Here is an 18,405-nt window from a genome sequence, read left to right as displayed (position 1 = left end):
CGCCCTGGCCCCATCCCCACTCCACCCCTTCCATGAAGCCCCACCCCTGCCCCACCTCTTCCCACCCCTCACCTGCCCCCATTCCAACCCCTTTCCTAAATCAGGGCCTTAATTTAGTAAACTTGAGTCATCCATCCTATTTGTTTAACTTTTTAAAAACATTCTGACTTCATTTACCTACACCAAAGAAAAAATCAGGTGTGTGTAAAAGAAATCAACCCCCCTTAGTTACCAAAAAGAAAAAGTTACAGTTGCAAAGTGATGACAGTGTGGTTCTGTATAGTGTTGTTTACAGAAGTCAAGCACTTAAAAGCAAGGAAATGACTGCTGACACAGTAAACCATGTTATTCTTAGCAGGTGTAAAGAAGCACATGTTTCATCAGACCACAAGGAACTTAATTAACTATGATGTCAGATGTTTCAGCTGGTTATCTGATAACTGAAACTTCTTGGGGGAGGGGAAGAAGGTATTAAACATCCAAATTATATATGTATACCTCAATGCCACATAGCAATCAGCTGAAACACCAATCCACTTGCATAATTATTTGTGAATTAATGGTATCTGGAGGCAGTGTTTTCTAGTGGATAGAGCACTGGACAGGAACTCATGAGACCTGGGTTCTAGTTCCAGCTCTTGCCAGTGGTCTGCTGGGTGACCGCTCTGTGCCTCAGTTTCCCCACTGCAAAATGAGGATTATGATACTGACTTCCTTTGTAAAGCATTTTGTGATCTACTGATGAAAAGTGCTAGAAAAGAGATAGGAATTATGATAATTATTGTTACACTTTTCCCTATTTTAAACTATACACGTTATTCTCAAGGAACAGCAATTACTTTACCAATAAATATTACCGTCAATGACTACATATATTTTCTGTCATTGATAACGCTTACCACTCATAGGGCTTTTCACCAATTGATCTCAAAGCACTTTACAAATGTGGGTAAGCGTGATCATTCTCCCTTTAGTCTCACATGCAGAGTCAGTGCACAACTGAGCCTAGAACCCTGGAGTACTGACTCCTAGCTTGCTCACCGGAGCATGGGGCATGTTTAACAGTATCTACCTTTTAAAAAAACTAGAAGCTGAAATAAGGATAAAAAGACTAATAGAAAAATAATTGAAAAAAAAAATCCCTAGGTTAGATTTCAGGTTGATGGTGTGTGATGAAATAGGCCTTTCTTTAGATGCGAATATTTTGCTTGTATGTTAAGCCGGTTAAGGATGTCCTTTACTTCTCATTTCATTGGTCTTTTAAATGTTTTCAGGAGGAGGGGCTGGAAGTGGTGTGATAACATTATCATTACTTAGTGACTTTGACTTTCATTTTTTTTAACCAAGTTTTTTTGTGTTAGGATTTGGATTTCTTTTTCACTGCTTCTGGCAGCTCTACTGGGGATGAAATATTAGGAGATCCGCTCTCATGGTGTTACAGTAAATGAACAGTGGAAGTATTTTAAGACAACCAGATCTGGAACTGGCATGCTGAGATGCCCCCCACTTCCCCCAAATAATTCGGTGAGAGAAAAATTTGGTTTCAAAGACCCCTGGACTTTTGGTACCTCAATCAAGCTAGGTAGGAATTTTAGGGTTTGGATCCATCTCTTTAAAAGAACAAAACAAAAAAACCTCAACCACATCTCATAAAATCATAGGCCTGGAAGGGACCTCAAGAAGTCATCTAGTCTAGTCCCGTGCACTCATGGCAGGGCTAAGTATTATCTAGACCATCTCTGACAGGTGTTTGTCCAACCTGCTCTTAGAATCTCTCCCGCCTCCAACCCAAATACCATGCTGTGTATGGGTTTCAATGGAAGCTGAAAGCATTCCTTCTCTGCAGTGCTAAGGCATGTTAACCATGCAAATGATAGAACAGAAATTCTGCTTTAACTGTATTTATTTTCAGTCATTCTTTTAGGGCCTGATTCTGGAAAGCATTTAAGCATTTAAGTCCCCTTCTTCAACAGAAATGCTAGCTAAGAGCAGGGCCTTAGACCTGAATATATACAATAGTACCATTTTGTAACTCTCCAAAATGTTACATTTGGGTTATAAAGTGTTGATGAATTTGATACCTTCCTCAAAATATTTGAAAAAAAAATTGTTGAAAGCTATTTTGATGTAATTTGGAGCCTGATTCTTCTCTGGCTTGCACAGTTGTAAATCTGGAGTAACTCTATCCAATTCATTTACCTGGGAGGAGAATCAGGGCCCTGAGTCTTTACAGAATGCTGTCTGATAAATTACTACACCAGGTCCACTCAGTAGATGACTGCAGTGGGTATTGTTTTTATTAACTCCTTCAGCCTTTAGAAGGCAAATCAGAATATTTTGCTGTGTGGCATGTGCCCTCTGAATTTTAGCCCATTGGAAATGGGAGTGCTATTTTGAATTCAATCAGTACTAGAGATAGACAAAGAAAAATTTCCAACTAAACAGTTTTCTGTTGGAAAATGCCCTTTCTGTAAAATGGACATTTTTGTGTGTGAAACTGTGTTGATTTTGAGACTTTCCTATGGGGGATCAAAATTGAAACTAAAATTTTAATTTTGGATTTTTTTTAAAAAAAAATCAAATTTCATTTCAAATTTATTTTATTTTGTTTCACTTTGACTCATTGGCATTACTTCACCACATGTTAATAGCAGCACGCATGTCACATTATGCGCTACGACTCCTGACATGTTGTCATAGATACTAATTAGAGGAGCAGCTGTTTTCAGTATGCTACAAAAATGATTCCAGGTTATCCCAAGGCTAGTGAAAACTGCTGCTGCTTTAATTGGTACATAGAGTGCTTGTCTTATTGTGTTGAAAATGTTACATTACAGTATAATCAGGAGACATTTTCAACAAGACAATAAGATAAGGATGTTTCAATCTGTACTAAGTAGCAGCTGTCCTTAACTTTAAAAATAAAATAGAATAAAAAATAAAAAAATATTTTGACTGCTATAGTGAGATGTCAGTTATAGGACATACTATGACTTATCATGAGATTTTGACATGGTTGGACAGGTTTTGATGTCATAGTTTGCCCTGCTACTGATATGTTACAACGTTTAAAAAATAATATAAAAAAACCTAAAATAAAATTAATTTTGAAACAACAATTTTTGTTTGGAAACACTGGTTTTCTAAATGTAATTTTCTTTTTCTATATGAAATTTTGGGGAATTTATATTTCAGGGGAAAATGTGAAAAATATTTGTTTTTGTTCCAATCAGAACAAAAACAGATATACAAAGTTCCTGGGAAATGGAAATTGAGACAGTTTCAGTCACCCTAGCAACCCGAACTTCAACCGTGCTAGCAACTCCAGGGCTGGTGGGACCATGCTCAGGTTACTCTTTGGCAGGCTTATCGCTGTGGGCTGGATCCTGTGATGTGCTTGGCACTGAGACCCTGGTCCACGTAAAGCACTTAAACATATGCTTACCTTAAACATGCGGGTAGTCCCATTGACTTCCGTGACTCTCATGTTTAGGTTAAGCACATGCTTAAGTACTTTGCTGCATCAGGGCTAGAGTGCTCAGTTTCTTACAGGATCAAGACCATAGTGAATTGCATGTGTATACATTTTTGTTTGTTTTCGTGTGTATGGTGTCTGGTTTTACCTGGGCTAAACACTCTGGGCCAGGTTGGCATAATTCCATTGCCTCCAAAAGTAGTACATACCCACTGACTTCAACAGAACTTTGCCAAAATATTCCAGCTGAGAGTCTGGCCTATGAACCACAAAAGGTTAATTTTGTGACTCATTTTATTAGCAATGTTTCAGAGGGTTGCCTGGCCTTGTATAAAACACGTCATTTAATGAGTCTTAGAGGCAGGATAGAAATACTCTATTATTGTGGTTTTGGAAGATTATTCATGCATTAGTGGATTTGGAATATGATTGTTACAATAACCAATAGGAGCATAAAAGGTTTGAGGCTGTTTAAAATATCCATTTACAAATGAGTTGTTGCAGGAGGCCTGCCTGAACTAGCCTCCACTATCCACGTGTTTTGCTGTCTGGTGGGGGAGAGCATTTTTGGAAGAGTTGGACAAGAACTGCAGAAAAACAGAGGTCCAGCGGTTAGGATGCTTGTCCAGTACTTTGGGGATCGGGGTTCAAATCTCTGCTCTGCCACAAAACCTCCTGTATCACTTAGTCTCTCTGTGTTTGTTCCGCATCTATAAAACGGGGACAATAGCACGGCCTTACCTCCCAGAGGTGTTGTGATGATAAATATACTGATGATTGGGAAGTGCTCATCCTTTAATAATGGGGACCATGTAAATACCTAAGACATTTAGATAGCTAGAAACATTATTCAAATAACCATCCCTCACTCCCAGATTCACTTTAACCACTCAAGCAAATCTGTATTCACTACAGCCAGTCAACATTTTGAATTTTCATCTTTTTGACAAAAAATTTTATACATTTATTTTAATGAATAAATTCACATTTTTGGAGGATGGTTTCAACCAGCTAAAGAGCTGGTTGGAGCTTTTAATTTTAAAATATTCATCACATTAAAAAAAACTTTTTTTTCTTTTGCAATTGCAGTAAAATTTGTTGAAAACATCCACATTTGTTACTTTTTTTTTTTTTTTGACCCGGGGTAGTATTCACACCAGAAGTGTTTACTGGCCCTCTTGAAACCTCTTTGTGGATATAGGAATCATCCTGTCAACGAGAAGTAATAGCATCATGTGACTTTGGGTGACGAATCACCAGCTCAGGTAATGAACGCTGAATAGAATGTACTCCAAGCAATACTTATGATGAGATGAGTACATATAAACCATTTGTTGAACAATTCCCAATTTGCTCTTGGCTATCAGAGCAAAGTTCTGGAGAACCAGAACCAGGAAAAGAAGGTACCTGACAAATGAACCCTTAAATACACATTTGTCTCTCTAGGAGTTAATACCCACTTCAAACACTGCCCAGCAGCAATTCATTCCTGCACCAAGATCCATTTTCCCATTGAGTTTAAAGCAAAATTCCCATTGATTTTAACACAAGCCAAGTCAGATCCTGCGGGTGGTATAGTGGAAAGGAATGTGGTCTAATGGTTAAAACAAAGGATTTGGCATCAGTTCAACTATTTCAGGCTCTGCTACTAACTCATTATATGACCTTGAGCTAGTCACCATAACCTTTGTGCCTCAGTTTCCTCATCTGTAAATTGGGGATCATAATGCCCTAACTTTGCAGACTGCTTTGAGAGTCTTAGATGAAAGAGACTGTTTAAAGGCAAATTATTCCTGTAAACTCTCAGCAGATATTAGCACAGCCAAAGTTGATTTACTTGGTATTAACTGGGCAATGCTACAGCCCAAATAAGATATTAAAGAGGGAAAAACTGTAAACAGTGCAGAATGTTATTACTTTCAAAGCTTTGCTGCAGATTTAAAGCCTTCGGGGACATTAGCGACATGTCCTGGCTTCAGCGCTGAAGGGCAATGTTCATGCGTTGGTTATTTAGGGGATATTCCAAAAGGTAAACAATAAAAGACATCAAATAAATACACCACTGCTCTAATTATGTATGAGCAGCACTGCTTTGAGGAGGGGGTGGGGAGAGGCTGAGTGCGTATATATAGATGTCTTTGTTGTTTGTTCAGGAAGGCACTTGCAATAGGCCATGCTGGTTTTGTTTGGATTGCATAAGCTTTAATCTAAAGTTAGAGATGTTTTTAGTTGATCTGTGTTAATGTTGGGTGGGAATTAACATGCATAAGAGAAGGTCATGTGACCTCTCCCCCTTTTCCATTGCTTTATCGGATTCCTGCCAAAGCAGAGTGGCTAGAGGCTGGCTGGGCTGGGCTGGAATCACACAACCCAGCGAGATGCCAGCGATCTCAGTCCTTTACAGAGGTGCCGTCATTATTAGCAGGTAGTATCTCTGAGCAGCAAAACTGATGAAAAATGTGTGGCCGGTCAGGAGAAGGAAAGGAGATTGCGTGGTTGGGCTGGGGTGTTTAAGAGCCTCCTTGGGGAAATACAAAATTCCTGTCTGTGCTACAGATATTTAATGTCTAATCTCATCTCAACTGGGCAAGAGGAAGGGAGAATTCCTTTGGTTTCCACAGAAAAGTGATTCAGTAAGGGAGGGAGGGGGGATTGTGTGTCTGCTTCAGAAAGGGCTGAGGCAGTGATACAGGCTGAGAAAATCAGAAGTGCCTCCCTTAGGATAAGGGGGAAGACTTGCCTTGTCCTATCCTGGAATGTCTCCTGGCCCTTGGTACCTTTCTAGGACTTTGGTTCTTTCTCTCTGAGCTAAACGAGGGGAGGGAGCACAAGTGACTGTGTGATCAGGATGGAGTAAGGTATAATGGGGTGATAAGTGGAAGGGCTAAGGGTTATTAAATTGGAATGAGTGTAAAAACCTTCAGTGAAATGATGTTCTGAATAATGAGCTCTTTTGTTTGACTGCCTGCTCTCAGGGGGAAGGTTTCCTTCCTATTCCTGAAGTCCCAGCATTGCATAGGAAGTGATTAAGAACACAGGACTTTTTGGAAGTCCTACACACCTAGTATGACACTGCCTTGTGCTCAGGGTAATTTGCTCCGAAATCAGCCCTCTCTGCTCCTTTGTGATGCATTTTGTATGATCAGAAAACTTGTTCCTGCTAACGTTAATGCTGTGTGAGTTTGGGTTTTTGTTAATTTATTCCATTGTTTGGGGGGATCATATTTAGGAAACATTTTTGGAGTAATCAGCTAGTCACCTGTTTTATGAAACCCCTATCCTGACATTACGTTTGAGTTTGGGTTAAAACTCAGTTTCCTGTTTGTTAATAACACGTTTTCTTCAGGCACGTATCCAAGTAACTCTGCATTGTAACTTCAATATGCTTAATTAGGGCCACATGGTCTGCTAAAGTAAATTGGTGTAGCTCTATTGAAGTCAGTGGAGCTATTCTGATTTACACTAGCTGAGAAACTGGCCCTAGATGTGTGTGTATGGGGGTGGGTTTTTGGAGGGGGGTGAGGGAGTGAGAGAACCTGGATTTGTGCAGGAAATGGCCTAACTTCATTATCATGCACATTGTGTAAAGAGTTGTCACTTTGGATGGGCTATCACCAGCAGGAGAGTGAATTTGTGTGGGGGGGTGGAGGGTGAGAAAACCTGGATTTGTGCTGGAAATGGCCTAACCTGAAGATTACTTTAGATAAGCTATTACCAGCAGGACAGTGGGGTGGGAGGAGGTATTGTTTCATATTCTCTGTGTATATATAAAGTCTGCTGCAGTTCCCACGGTATGCATCTGATGAAGTGAGCTGTAGCTCACGAAAGCTCATGCTCAAATAAATTGGTTAGTCTCTAAGGTGCCACAAGTACTCCTTTTCTTTTTGCGAATACAGACTAACACGGCTGTTACTCTGAAACCTGGCCCTAGATGTTCATCTAATGCCTCGAATATGTAAAATACTATATAAATATTAAGTATGATTAATATGAAACTGAAGTAGGAGGGATGAAGATTTTTTGATTGGAAAGTAAAATTTGATCAGAGACTTAGTCTTGGATATTATGGTCTCTGAGGGGTAGTTTCGAGCTGCGTGAAGGTACTTAGTTAGGATTTAACTCTTGATGTCCCTACAGGCTCTTCTGGAAAAATGAAGGGTTACTCCTCCCATAACCTGTTGGGTTTAGATCTGGTTAACAGGCTCTGCTGTATCCACTTCCATGTTATTGCTGAGACCAACCCATGTCAAATCTCATGCTGAATCACGAAACACGCATTTTCCCTCCAAGGTGAACTATGGGAACAGGAGAGTATGTGGCAAGAGGCTGAATTAGAGAGGACTCGGTACTGGGTTGTTGTCTAGAATATTTGGGCACTTTTGGCTTGTTAGGTTAAAGTCCTATGTAACACAGCTGTCATGAAAGTATCTCAGGGCCAGGAGAAGAAAAGGGACTATACCTGAATTCTAAACAGGGCTTTAGTGATCCAAATAAAAACCTGTATTTCTGAGGCAAGTTGAGTCTAATACTGAGGCACTCTGCAGCCTTGAGTCATTTTTAAATAAATAATTAAAGGGCAGAAATTTCAAAGGTCTTCAGCATTGGCCTAACTCTGTTCCCATTGAAGACTGTCCTGCCTCAAATGTCTCTCAAAAGCCTTCATGGTGGGAACTTGAGCTAGGTGGTGCCTCAGGATGCGAATTTGTCTATCCTAATCTCTTGTAGTGCAATATATTGGTGTAGCACTGTCGATGTCAGGGGTCTGGATGATAGTGTGTTAATGTGACCTTATTTATATCTGTGCTGAAATGTCAGAAAGGCTGGATCTCTACCTATGTGCCTGGGAGGAAGTCAGAGTTACTAGGGAACATACACAGCCTCTTGATTCTTCCCAAGTGTTTTGAAGTTACCTTGTTAATATGTTTTCTGTTTTTACTTAATATTGGGACTCATGTATTTGCTTGGGTGTCAGAGAGTGGGAGTCCCAGATTCTGGAGGTCTAGAGCATCTGTTTTTTGACTAGAAAGGTCGGAACGTTTTCGCTAAAATGAAATGTCAGCAAAACATGCCATTTCATCCGAGCCAAAACATTTTGCTGAGAGGTATTGGTTTCCATGAAATCATAGAATCATAGAACTGGAAGGGACCTCTAGAGGTCATCTAGTCTAGTCCCTTGCACTCAAAGCAGGACTAAGTATTATCTAGACCATCCCTGACAGGTGTTTATCCAACTTGCTCTTAAAAATCCTCAACGATGGAGATTCCACAACCTCCCTAGGCAATTTATTCCAGTGCTTAACCACTCTGACATTTAGGAAGTTTTTCCTAATAATGTCCAACCTAAACCGCCTTTGCTGCAATTTAAGCCCATTGCTTCTTGTCCTATCCTCAGAGGTTAAGAAGAACAATTTTTCTCCCTCCTCCTTGTAACAGCCTTTTATGTACTTAAAACTGTTATCATGTTCCCTCTCAGTCTTCTCTTCGCCAGACTAAACAAACCCAATTTTTTCAATCTTCTCTCATAGGTCATATTTTTCTAGACCTTTAATCATTTTTATTGCTCTTCTCTGGACTTTCTTCAATTTGTCCACATCCTTCCTGAAATGTGGCACCCAGAACTGGACACAGTACTCCAGTTGAGGCCTAATCGGTGCAGAGTAGAGTGGAAGAATTACTTCTCGTGTCTTGCCTACAATACTCCTGCTAATACATTGCAGAATGATGTTTGCTTTTTTTGCAACAGCATTACACTGTTGACTCATATTCAGCTTGTGATCCATTATGACCCCCAGATCCCTTTCTGCAGTACTTCATCCTAGGCAGACATTTCCCATTTTGTATCTGTGCAACTGATTGTTCCTTCCTAAGTGGAGTACTTTGTATTTGTCCTTATTGAATTTCATCCTATTTACTTCAAACCATTTCTCCAGTTTGTCCAGATCATTTTGAATTTTAATCCTATCCTCCAAAGCATTTGCAACCTCTCCCAGCTTGGTATTGTCCACAACTTTATAAGTGTATTCTCTATGCCATTATCTAAATCGTGGATGAAGATATTGAACAGAACCAGACCCAGAACCGATCCCTGCAGGACCCCTAGCGTTCAGAGTGGGGAAGGAACCTTGACACTGTGAACCACTGATAACTACTCTCTGGGAATGATTTTCCAACCAGTTATATACCTACCTTATAGTAGTTCCATCTAGGTTATACTTCCCTAGTTTGTTTACAAGAAGGACATGCGAGACAGTATCAAAAGCCTTATTAAAGTCAAGATATAGATAATGTTTGGGAAGGTTTGGGGGTGAGAGAAAGGCTCATAGACTTTACGGTCAGAAGGGACCATCATGATCATCTAGTCTGACCTCCTGCACACTGAGGTAGTGAACTTCCTCACTTTGACTGGAGGAGGGGGGAAACACACGAGACACTCTAGCTCGGTGGGTAGGGCACTGGCCTGGGATGTGAGAGACTAGGTTCAGTTCCTTACTCTGCCTGATTTGGGGTGCTATGGGATGAAAGCCTTGCTCTAGAGCAGGAAGCTGAGTTTGGATCTCTCAAGCCAGGGCCCTATCCACCTCACTATAGAGTGTGACGTGATGCAAAAGCATTTGAACAAAAACATTGAAAGTTGCCACAAAATGGAGTTGTCCTCCAGTCAGCTCCAATTTGGTCAGTGCTCCTCTGTGTTAATCAGGTGTGTGCTTTAAAATCTTGGAGCTGAAATCTCCTCCGCCTCTCACCAAATTCCTTCATTACAGAATGAGTTGGTTTAAACTGTTTTTGACAGTAGACTTGTTGGACTATTGGTCCAAATTCAGATCTAATTTGTGTACCAATGTATATCTGGAATAAATCCATGAGCCAGAGTGGTGGTGTTCCACATGGATGCTGGTCTTATTGAGAACACAAACACATATATTTTGTGTGTATGTGTGTGTCTGTCTTTTCCATCCATGTCTGGGTATGTATACATTTGCTTATGTCTGTGTAACTTCGCGAGGTTTTATTTTTGCCCTCTACCAGCATGCACCAGTTTGTGTCTTTTGAAACGGTGGGTTTTTTTGGTATGGTTTTATGGGCAGAGATTGTCTGGGTGGGGTGGGGGTTTCTGTGTGTGTGTGTGTGTGTGTGTGAGAGTCACTATTTTCGCCTCTTCAAACTGTATCTGGTCTCTTTTCCAGGACACTCATGGGACCATATGGAATGGATCGAACAGTGCACTGCATTGATTTCTATGACTGTGCAAATGGGCTGGGTGAGTACTTAGTTGATGTGCAAGTATCACCCTGGGGTATTGGAGAAAATGCACCATCAAATTGAGCTTCCAACATCTTGAGTGGCAATCTCCTCATGCAAGTACAAGGCTGTGTCTTCTTTTGAATAGCTTCTGGAGTATGTAAGGGAGCTATACCCTTAAGAAAGTGCTGGTCTTCTGGTTAATACACAAGAGTGGGTGATGAGACCTGGATTCTATTCCCAGTTCTGCCACAACCTTCCCAGGTCACCTTGGACAAATCACTGAGGCCCAGATTTTCCAGAATGTCCAGTGATTGTTTTGTGTACCTCCATTTTTGAGTGGCCAGCTGGAGACACCTTGATTGGGGCACCCAAACTAATATTTGTTAAATGTCAGTCCTTGTCTCTCTGAGCCTCAGTTTCTCCACTTGTATAATGGGGACATACATATTTCTCCACTGTTGTAAAATATGCTGAGATCTCTGGGAGAAAATAATTTTGTAGGTATATTATTTTTATTATATTGTAATGTTCAATGACGGGAAATTGAAGCTGACTCCAGCATCCTCCTCACATGCCCCCAGCCCCCTGCCCTGACTCCTGCACCCCCACACATACCCAGCCCCCTCACACCCCATGCCCTGACTCTTGCACCCCCCACATTCCCACCCCCACCCTGAGCACCAAACGGGAGGTCCTGCATCCCCGACACATTCCCACCTGCACCTCTTGCTCCAGATGGGAGCTGCCGAGGTAAGCACTCCACACCCAAACCTCCTGCCCCAACCGTGAGCCCCCTCCCTCATTCTAGCTCCTGGCCAGACCCTACACCCCACCCCAGCCTGCTCCTTCACCCCCAGCCCTGTGCTCAGTGCACTCCCACCCTCAGCTCAGTGCAGAGAGAGAGGAAGAGAATGGGCTAGAACCAGGGAGAAGGTAGATACCCACTCTACGTGGGCAGAGCCGGGATCCCAGACCAGCAGCATGCTGAGCGGGGCTGGCAGCTGGGACCCTGGCTGGCAGGAGCCAGCGGATGGAATCCCAGACCAGCAGCGGGCTGAGTGGCAATGGGCTGAGCCGCTCAGCCCACTCCTGTTCTGGGGTCCCAGCTGCCGGCCCCACTCAGCCTGCTGCCGGTCTGGGGTTCTGGCTGCCTGCCCCTTGCCAGCCGGGGTCCCGGCTGCAGGCCCTGCTCAGCCTGCTGCTGGCCTAGGTGAACAGAACTTCAGGCTGGCAGCGGGCTGAGAGGGCTGGTGGCATAAGATCAGCATTTTAATTTAATTTTAAATGAAGCTTCTGAAACATTTTGAAAACTTGTTTACTTTTCATACGACAATAGTTTAGTTATATAATATATAGACTTATAGAGGGAGACCTTTAAAAAAACATTAAAATGTATTACTGGCACACAAAATGTTAAATTAAAGTGAATAAATGAAGACTCGGCTCACCACTTCTGAAAGGTTGCCAACCCCTGGATTAGATGGTCATAATGGTCTCTTCTAGACTTAACATCTCTGGATATTCACTTTCTGAAAACAGCCAGGATTTGGCATTGGGTGAATCAAAACGTGGGTTTGAGACCTTCCTAAGAATGACTGTGTTTCACAGAGGCAGTGAGGAGCAAATGAGCCTCTTCTTCCCCGCAAGCCCTTTAAGACCAATGAAAACACAAAGCAGTCCTGAAAACACAACCGTTGCTCAGACAGATGCTTGTCTTGACTTCAGTGGGAGCAGGGAGGCCAGCACTGAGCGCTTTTGACAACCTCACTCTCTCTGAACACCTGTCTGGCAATGGGGCTGTCACCATGCTATAGCCCACCCAGACATGCCCCGTCTTTGGCAGCTAGCTGGCCCCCCTTTTCCACTCGGTGGTGTCTGCAGCTAGACTATGGCTGCCTACTGCTTGTGCTGGCAGGAAGTACGTGCCATGCATGCTCTGCTCCTTGGGCACCCATGCAGTGCCAGCTACAACTTGACCTGTTCTCCCTGTTCGTTAGATTGAACTCCGCCCTTCATGAGGTGTGGATTGGAGGGTCTGTTTCTGGTGCCTGGCCAGCTGCAGATTATCCATCTCCCAGTGAGAGCTGCCATGAGATAGGTAGTTAAAGTAACCTCATGCTTCCCTCTCTTGCCATAAGCAGAGTCTGCAGTGCTGCACAGGAGTAGAGAACCACTGCTCTAGCACTCTGCGCAAACGTTACCTTAGCAGCATACATTTCATGACTTGGAAGTGCTTTGTAATACCTACACTTTGAAAGGTAGGACAGAAACCCAAATTCTGTTCTAGTCTGCTCATTATTTCCTGAGATTGAAGGAATAGTTCACCTGCATCCTGGAATGCTACCTTCAATTTAGGAGAATTACCTCAATTGTTACAAGTGGGGTGTGTATGTGTATAATGTATGCAGCATAAAAGATTAATATCATATAGACAGATCCTCAGCTGGTGTGAAGTAGCAGAGCTTGGAGCTAGCTGTAAAATCTTTTTTCTGCCCCCCCCTCCAAATTATTAAATGATTTTTGGGGGGTCAAATGTCCATGGAAAATTTTGCAGTTTTTTGGCCAAGAAAAAAAAAATCAGCCATAAAGTGATATATTTTGATTCTGAAATGGTGCTGTGGTGAATCATGGAAGTTGTAGTTCTGGTGCCTCATGCTCCCATTCTTCTCAGTGGGCTGGGCTTCATGGTCAAACCATGTCTCCCATGATGCACCATGCACCTCTTGGTGAGAGGAGGCAGTGCATTGTGGCCGTGGTCCAACCTGACAGATGAAATCTGGCTGAGGAGCCTGGCCTGTGGAAAGAGAATGGGAGCATGAGTCACTGGAACTATAATTCCCGTGAGGCACCACTATGGCATTTCAGAATCAAAATATTTTGGCTTTTGGCCAGTTTTCAGTTCTGTGTTTCAACAACTAAAAAATCCCCCAAAATAGAAATTGGCTCTTTTTAATGAAAATTTTTAGTCAAAAATCCAATTTCCTGTTGCAAAACAGCTCCCATGGAAAACTTTCAGCCAGCCCTTTGGGTCAATTTATGGTAGTTTGCACCAGCTGAGGATCTGACCCATATTTTAGTTTTTAAAAGCATGAAGTTTTTGGCTAGGTTTGTGTGCAGTGTTACCAGCACAGCACAGAAGATGCGGCCTAAGGAGTCGGGTGGAGGCCAAAGTTGGCCACTAACATAAAGTAGAACTACTTTACAGCCCAGAGCAGCTGCAAATCCTTATCATGGAAGGTGAGAGCCAGAGTAACACATTATGTTCCGTAGAGTGCATACTTAAAAAAAAAAAAAAAAAAAAAAAAGATGAAATGACAAATCCATCTGAATTCATGATGGGGAGCAATCAGTGAGACTCTTCAACAATCATAGCCAAAGAGAAAGAGGTGCTTAGAATTTCAGCTCAGCAGATGAACTAGTAAGTGGAATTTCAGCTCTCCTGAGAAACTAGTGCACGGCTGTTTGGTAGCTGTCTATTTTCAGCTGTCGGAATGAGTTGGTTGACAGTTGTGATGTCATGTCCACTGAAGGAATAGCTCTGCTTCTATGGAGCTTCCACTCTGTAGATGGGCTAACCTGTGCAATGACTGGGAGCTCAAAGCGTTTCCATTATCCAGTGGCTCAGAAATTTCAGCTCCATAGATGAACAAACTTGGTTCAGTTGCTGGGATTGCAGCTCTGGGAATGCACTAGCTAGGTCAGTGTCTAGAAGCTCAGTAGATTGTCTAGCATGCATTAGCCTTTCACATGTCCTTAAATGGTATACTCCATCCATATGTTGCTATATCATGTTCTAAAACTGTATCTCTCCACCAGACTCTACCCAAGAAGGGGCGAGAGGCCTTTGTAAAGTGTTGCAATATGATGCAGCTGGTGGTACTGAAGTCTGGTGATTGTTTCCAGTGCAGTCCTTCAGCTTTTCTTCCTGTTCTGTTGTGGGATGAGCAGCATTTCTCAGAAAAGCTGAGGTCCAGTCATCCTCACCTCATCATCTTAGAACTGAGCTGAGTGTGGTTCACCTGCCACCTGTCCCTGACCCCAGACTGAAAAGAAGGCAGAAACTGCAAGTGTAACAGAGGGAGTAAGAGAAACATAACTGAACGTTGTCAGCTTAGGCGTGGAACAGGAGTCTGCTCCACAGTGTTTAAGAACAGGGATAAAGGTCACAAATCCTGAGGTTTGGTACCTGGGATGGAAAGCCAAGGAATGCATGAACAGGTGGAAAGCACTCAACTTTGAGTAGCAGATCACAACCTGGGCAACAATAATAGTTAGCCCTTACATAGTACAGTTCATCTACAAAGCTGGGTACCCGTGACCACCTCTGTTTTACAAACTGGGGAACTGGAGCACAATGACTGACTTTGCCCAAGGTCACATAGCAAATGTGGCAAGGCAGGGGCTTGAAAGCAAGTCTGTTGTTTGTTTTGTGCCTGATCCAATAGACCTGAGTGTCTATTTGGCACCTAGTTGTTGAGCGTCACTGAAAGCCACCGGGGATCATGACCGCTAGACTAAACGAACAGCTTATCCAGGGACCCCTTGACCTGTAGTGGAGATGGAGATCCAGGGGCACTATGAGATTACAGGCCTGAGGATTTTTTCAAATGGCACAGGAGGGAGCAGGGTTTGGTGCAAAAGAGCAACCCCAGGGTCTGAATTTTGAAATATACCCTAAAGAACCTCACACAAACGCTGTCTGGGTCATTCTAAGCTCTACCCTGACCTGGAATTTCCGCCATAAACCTTTACTCTGTGAAAGAGAAACCATTGATGATAGCCGTACCAAGTCCAGGACCTTTGCCAGAAAAGAAAGATTAAAGAGATCCAAAATAGGCTAGATTTATCAGGCCCTAGGAATGACTTAATAAGCACTATACTGGGACACTGATGCCATCACAATTAAAGGGGCACTGTCAATTTAATTTTGGTCCCAAATATGAGTTGGGTTAAAATAAGTCTTTCTTTCTAAAACCTTAAAGGATAATAAAAATGTTTCCACAAATTACAAAAAATGCCCTCTCAGCTACACAATTGGCTTTTAATTTAGTGTTTAACACCCAAACATTCCTGCACTAAGAACCTGAAAGTGAAATGGATAGTAAATAAAAGGGAAATGATTGTCATTGACTATCTTTGTTCAATCCAAGAAACTGCAAAATTGACTAAGCCCATATACAGTGATGTGTAAACCAGAATTTAAAAATTCTTTTCCTTCTAGAAGCTGTTATTAGTAACACGCTCTAGGTCAAAGAAACATTTGTTCACAATTTATGATTTTTAAATTGACTGTATCCCTTTTAGGTTTTAACATCAGTTCCTTATAAACACCTGTTTGCATAAGCGTATAACTTAAGCCCTGATCTTGCAAAGATTTACGAGCAGAAGTAACTTTATGCACACGAACGGTTATATTGTCACTATTGCCAACCACAGGCATTCAAAAATCATGAGTCAAGCCCCCCCAAATCAGGAGATTGGCCTAAAAATCATGATTTAAATCATAATAACCATCAGGGTAGGTTTATCTCCTGGTTTCAGAACAATAAGGTTCAGTCACTGCACATTCTCAAGATTCCCTCTGCAACCATGAGGACTAGATATTTACTGTTGTTTTAAAGGAAAACTGAGATTTTTTTGCAGTCACTTGAATCCAGGAGTTGGGGCATTAAGAAAATCACCAAATATCATGAGATTGGTGATAAAATCACCAGAGTTGGCGCAGTGCCTTGAGGTCAAGTGAGCAAATCTTTACACATCACTAGCTAACAAAATTCTCCTCGCTCTGCAGAGCGAGTTCTCAGTTTGGGTGCCATTGTGGTGGTTGTGTCTCTCCTTTTAACCCATCATGTGGAAAGCTTCAGTTGGCATTTTCCTGCTCTTAACTGGCCAAAATAGTGTGTGGTGGTTGTGGATACTCCCCCCGCTCAGCCCGGCGCATGCGTAGAACCTGAGTGTCTTCTGCTTGGAAGAGAACCTGGAGCAAGTGGCCCTCTATGAATGGCTTACTCCTGATTGGCATTGTGGTAGTGCAGGGGGCTCCAGACTACAGCCCGTGGGCCAGATCCGGCCCGGGGCTTCCGTTTGTCCGGCCCTCCAACCAACGGGGAAGAAGCGAAGAGCTGAGGAGGCAGGGGGAGGGGCCGCCGGCAGCAGCTCATGCGGGGCGGGGGGTGAGCGCCTCTGGGAGCCAGTGTATCTGTATAATACAAATGTGTGAGTTTTTAGAAATAAAACAAAAATGGTTTTTAATATATTGACAAATATTTTGTGTGATTTCACAGTACCTGCATCGATTAACTTTTATACCTGATTTAGAATTTAATGCAACACTGACACAGTAGAGTAGGTTTGTTTCTTTAACGTTTTTGCATATATTTTGCATATATTTAATTTCTTTCACAATCGCTTCGGCCCGTGAAGCCCCTTCAGAAACCTAATATGGCCCTCGTCTCATAAAGTTTGGAGACCCCTGTGGTAGTGGCTTTCTTAGGGCTAGTCTACACTGGCAACGCTAAAGTGCTGCCCCGGCAGCGCTTTAATATGGCTTGTGTAGTCCTGGCAGAGCGCTGGGAGAGAGCTCTCCCCATGCTCTAAAAAAACCACCTCCACAAGGGGGGTAGCTACCAGTGCTGGGAGCGCACTGTCTACATTGGCGCTTTACGGCACTGAAACTTGCTGCGCTCAGGGGGGTGTTTTTTCCCTCGATTTGAAATAGCTGAGACATTAAACTATGAGCCGTCAATATTGCAGTAACATGCTGACTCACTTCCAAAGAACTTGCATGCTGATTTTTACCACCATGTTGGCCCCATAGATAGGTTCACACAACGAGTCCCCAATCTTGGTTGCTTCCTAGTCGCTATTGTATTGATAAACATGATTAATAGATGCTTGGAGTGAGACGTGAGTGACTGGATAATGCAAGTCTTCATAATGCATATGCACATGTTCACCTCCTTGCTGTCCTGTTGGGCAAGGAACTGTATTTAAAGTGCTGATGCTCATTGAGCTGCTGGATTGGAATGACTTTGAGGAAGATATTCTGATCTGATGGGGAAAATTCAGAGAAGAAACCTAAATAACCCACCCTTATTATTACTATTTATTTGTATTGCAGTAGAGCTTAGTAGCCAGGCCAGGACTCTGTTGTGCTAGGGGCTGTACAAACATAGAACAAAAAGATGGTCCCTGCCCTAAAGAGCTTACAATGTAAAATTCAACTTCTAGTCAATGAGCTGTATTCCCTGTTCAACCCTTCCATCGCATCTAACATGATATAACCCTAAAGGGTGGTCCATCTTCATGGCCAGCCATTGAGGAGCCTCCAGAGGGCACTGTGGCAAGGAGGAGATGCAATTCTGACAGAGAGACCTAGGTTTGGAGTGAGTTCTGGATCTGCCTCCTGTGCTGGGTACCACCTTCTCGCTGGCTCTCTCTTGCTACACTCCATCCTCCTTGCCACAGACACCTGTGCTTTTCCACCTGCTGGAAAGCAATAGGGGGCTGGTGGCAACTGCAGACACCCGTGGTCAGGGGCTTGCACAAGGGGGGTCAAGCAGGGGCTTGCCCCCCAGTAATCGGCGGGGCACAGAACTCCTCCAACCCCAGTGCTGCAGCTGGGAGATGAGCTCCTCTGGCCCTGGGGCTGCGGCAGGGCACAGAACATGCCCCTCCAAAAGCCATCA

This window comes from Eretmochelys imbricata, chromosome 10 (genome assembly GCF_965152235.1).
Source record: "Eretmochelys imbricata isolate rEreImb1 chromosome 10, rEreImb1.hap1, whole genome shotgun sequence".
Classification (NCBI taxonomy): Eukaryota; Metazoa; Chordata; order Testudines; family Cheloniidae; genus Eretmochelys; species Eretmochelys imbricata.
This window is presented reverse-complemented; position numbering follows the sequence as displayed.